Genomic DNA, 4,557 nt, shown 5'->3' on the forward strand with positions numbered 1-4,557 from the left:
GATACATGTCCCTCACAACATTCGACTGTAAAACATTGGGTGTTCTCTGGAAAGACGGAGCTACATGAATATGGGTGGTGTTCGTAGTCTGGAACTGATTATCCATCTTGAATAATAGCTACCTCTCCTTATTAAAGTTTATGTGGCTGAATGCCATCCAATTTTTACAGCAACATTAGAACACCTACTGTAAAATCATCCTAGAATAGCAAGGAACAATCAATAAATGAGATAACATCAAGAATACTTTGTATTTCTTAATCTTGGAGAGGGAAACTGGAAAATGGCATGTTTGGCTGGTAGATTGTGCTGTGTGTGTGTGTGTGTGTGTGTTAGAGAGAGAGAGAGTTCTGCAGGGTAAATGAACACAGCGCACTGATGTCTCATAAGGGAGACGTCAGGAGAAGTGTGAATTCGTAAATACCAGGCCGTTGCGATGAATTATCACAAGCCGTAAACATTAAGATACTGGAGCAACATGCTTTAATTGCAATCGATGCTTATACAGTACCTACAGAAACTAATGCAAAACCCATAATCCCTAAAGCACAGCACAATTACAGAGACTGTGAAAAGGCTCAATAGCTCATAAAAGAGGAGCAAAGGGGGACGAGAGCAGGGAGGAGAAAAAAAAAATAAGCGCACATCATTTTAGAGCACGGCTCGAAAAACGCCAGCTCAAACAGAGCACGAGTAGTTTAGTGCTTGATGAAAAAGCATCAGATTGTACTCTTTTGATCTACCACAGGCGCGCACACACACACACACACACTTGAAAAGCCCTTTGAGATGGATTGAGGAATAAGACCTTCCACCATAGCTGTATTCTTCTCTCTCTCTCTCTCTCTCTCTCTCTCTCTCTCTCTCTCTCTCTCTCTCTCTCTCTCTCTCTCTCTCTCTCTCACCACTCTCTCCTTCGCTCATGGAAGAAGACAGTCAGCACAGGCAAGAAGAAAACAGAGAGAGAGAGAGAGAGAGAGAGAGAGAGTAAAAGAAACAGTAAAGAAAAAAGCAAAAGGCAGAGAGAGAGAGAGATGGGCGAAGGGAAAAAAGAAAGATAGAATGAAGGGTAGAAAAAGGAGGAGAGGAAAAAAGAAACGACAGAAAATGAGGGAACAAAAAAGATTGGAGAAAGGGGCACAGAATGAGATTTGTGTGTGTGTGTGTGTGTGTGTGTGTGTGTGTGTGTGTGTGTGTGTGTGTGTTTTAGAGGGGGGTCTTTTCTGAGCCCCTCTCGATGGAGTGGATAATTGAGTGCGGCCCAAACTCTGGCAGCCAAGCTCAGAATCCCCAGCTTTTCAAATGAGAGAGAAGAAAAGAGAGAGTGATGAGAATGACTGAGAGAGAGGGACTCGGTGTGTGTGTGTGTTACAGGAGGCGGGGTCAGTGAAAATCCCGCTGTCCCTCGGGGGGGCTGGAAAGCCGCTATTGAAAAGCCATTAAACTTGCATTTAGCAGGATTGATTGGAAATGAAGAGGCCTATTAAAAGCGAGGGACAGGGGGACAATAGCGCATCTCTGGCCTCCGTATGTTGCCCTGCTTTTCTGCTTCTCCTCCTTTCTGCGCCTCAGACACCCCCCCAATCCCTCCAACCCTTCGTCTTCTCGTCTGTTTAAACACCCCAGGCTTAGACCAGACTGAATGGACCCTGGCTTTATCCTTCACTGGCTCCTTCAGTCTATTTAACCACACACACACACACACACACACACACACAGAGAGAGAGAGAGAGAGAGAGAGAGAGAGAGAGAGAGAGAGAAATTTAAACCAAGAAAGGGGGGCATTCTCTTTTACAAAAGCAAATGCCACCCCTCAGTCCCCAATACAGCCCCTAGGACAAAAACACACACACACACATACTTTCTCTCTCAAAAAATCGTAACAGCTCCAGTGTTTTTTTTTTACATTTTGTTCTTTTTCTTTCTTTCTTTCCCTTTTCTCTTCTTCCTCTCCTTTATTCCTCACTCTCACGACTCTCTGACTCCTTTTATGCACTTGCTTTCTCTCTCTCTCTCTCTCTCTCTCTCTCTCTCTCTCTCTCTCTCTCAACTGAATGGATTAGTCTTCTCCGACTGCTCGCCACCTTAAATCCAGTAAGGTTTTGAAGGCCACAGTGATGAGAAACATGAAGTGAGGAAAGAGCCGCATTGATACTCCGTGTGTGTGTGTGTGCATGAGAGAGTGAGAGAAAGAGAGAAAGTGAGAACAAAAGAAAGGTGAGAGAAAACAGGAACTTTTTTTAACTAAGGTTTTGTAAATGTGTTTTCAGTCGTGAATTGATTAAGACTGGAGAACTGTTCTTGCATATGTAATTCAGAAGGAGGTGGGGGAAGCAGGAAAGAGAGAGAGAGCGAGAGAGAGAGAGAGAAGAAAAAACAGAACGAGAAATTAAAAGAAGTCAAGTGACAACAACAGGGGAAAAAACAATGTTATGGAGAAAGCAAAAGGAACTCAATGGAAATAAAGTGAGAGAAAGAGACTGAAAGAACTGAGAAAGACAAATATAGCATTGTGTGAGAGAGAGAGAAGATGTATAAAGTAAAGCTCTTTAATATAGCATGCAAAAATTCAGAGAGAGAGGGAAGCAGCAAAATTCAGCTTGAGACTAAGCAGTAAAGAAGCAGGTGCTGGACTCTCACCCACTCTCTCTCTCTCTCTCTCTCTCTCTCTCTCTCCCCCTTTCTCCCTTTCCCTCCCTCCCTCCCTCCCTCTCTCTTTGCCCACAACGGATGGCTCTCATGGGATGCCGAACACTGCTTTGATTGTTTAACATCCATTTTTACAAAAGCCCCCTCACACACCACACCCCCCGCCCCCCACCCACGCAGACACACATCCACACACTCGCCTGGCGGAATGGTGACGGATTCCTGGGCATGGCTTCATCGGTCCACACAGGCCGCCATATGGACGGAGGAAAAAGAGTTAAATAAGTCATGACCAGCTGACACAGAACAGCGCGGGAATCCAAACTGTTGTGAAACGTGTGTCTCTCTCTCTCTCTCTCTCTCTCTCTCTCTCTCTCTCTCTCTCTCTCTCCCTCTCTCTCTCTCTCTCTCTCTCTCTCTCTCTCCCTCACAAACTCTGCCACAGCAGAATGATGCAATGCTAGCCCCTCTTAAGTCAACCTGATAGCCCCCACTGTGTGTGCCATCTCACACTGATACAGGACTGCAGACTGGTCCTAAAATAAGTTCATCCGCTCATTTTGCATTTGCATTCACACTTACAGCATTTAGCAGATTCTTTAACACAGAATGAGTTATAATAGTTAAAAAAGTTAAAAATTAAATGTGACTGAATTTGCTTAGGGCGGCACGGTGGCGCAGCAGGTAGTGTCGCAGTCACACAGCTCCAGGGACCTGGAGGTTGTGGTTTCGATTCCCGCTCCGGGTGACTGTCTGTGAGGAGTTGGTGTGTTCTCCCCGTGTCCGTGTGGGTTTCCTCCGGGAGCTCCGGTTTCCTCCCACAGTCCAAAAACACACGTTGGTAGGTGGATTGGCGACTCAAAAGTGTCCGTAGGTGTGAGTGAATGTGTGTGTGTCTGTGTTGCCCTGTGAAGGACTGGCGCCCCCTCCAGGGTGTGTTCCCCGCCTTGCGCCCAATGATTCCAGGTAGGCTCTGGACCCACTGTGACCCTGAATTGGATAAGCGGTTACAGATAATGAATGAATTAATTTGCCTTGAAAATGCAACTTGAAATATAGGAAAGAAATTGACTAACTAAAAAGATGCCCTAATATGTATAATATATTATACATATACTTGGTTTGGTTTGTTTGTAGATGACAGAGGAATACTGCCACTTATGGAGATTGTTGTTAACTGTTGGAAATTGTAGCTACATTTGCCTAGAAAAAAGTCGTTAAGTTAGACTAATTAGTGCATCACTGAAAAGAAAACGCTGAATTTGAAAAGAGCCTCTTTATGGTTTGTATAGTGCTAAGGTAGATTTATTGAAAAATAGTAGCTAATTTAAGTTGGTTTTTCATAGCTGGTTAAAATTTGCTAAATGGCATATTGTTTGCGTACGTGAAACCTGCCATTTAGCTCACAATTACAGAAATGTTTTATTTTCCACCAGAGAGCATGTTAGCAGCAAAAGCACTTTTGTTTATGGAGCATTTGACTCATTTTTACAGCAATATTTTAGCACTGATTTTGCATAATTGAAAACGTTGTTGGATTATGTATATCTGGATAAGCGTATTTGTTAGTTGTGTATAGTTGGACAGCATTTGCTTCATAGCCATGTTTGCATAGCTAAAATATCACTTGGCCAGCCATAAGCGATAAGTATTATTTAGAACCTGGAATAATATTAACAGCATATGCTCATAAACATTAGCAATAAGGACTAATAAAATAGCATGTCCATTGACTACATATGAAAATACCTGGCAGGTACTCTACAAATGTTCAGAAGTTCCTCTTAAATTAAACTAATAGAACACTGGCTATTAAAGACAGTAAAGATTGATGATAAAAGCTTTGGCAGATGAGGAAGAGTTGAGCTAGTGTTTTGAATGGACCATTGCTCTCGCTAAGTGTTTCAG

The sequence above is a fragment of the Hoplias malabaricus genome, chromosome 1 (assembly GCF_029633855.1).
Source record: "Hoplias malabaricus isolate fHopMal1 chromosome 1, fHopMal1.hap1, whole genome shotgun sequence".
Lineage (NCBI taxonomy): Eukaryota > Metazoa > Chordata > Actinopteri > Characiformes > Erythrinidae > Hoplias > Hoplias malabaricus.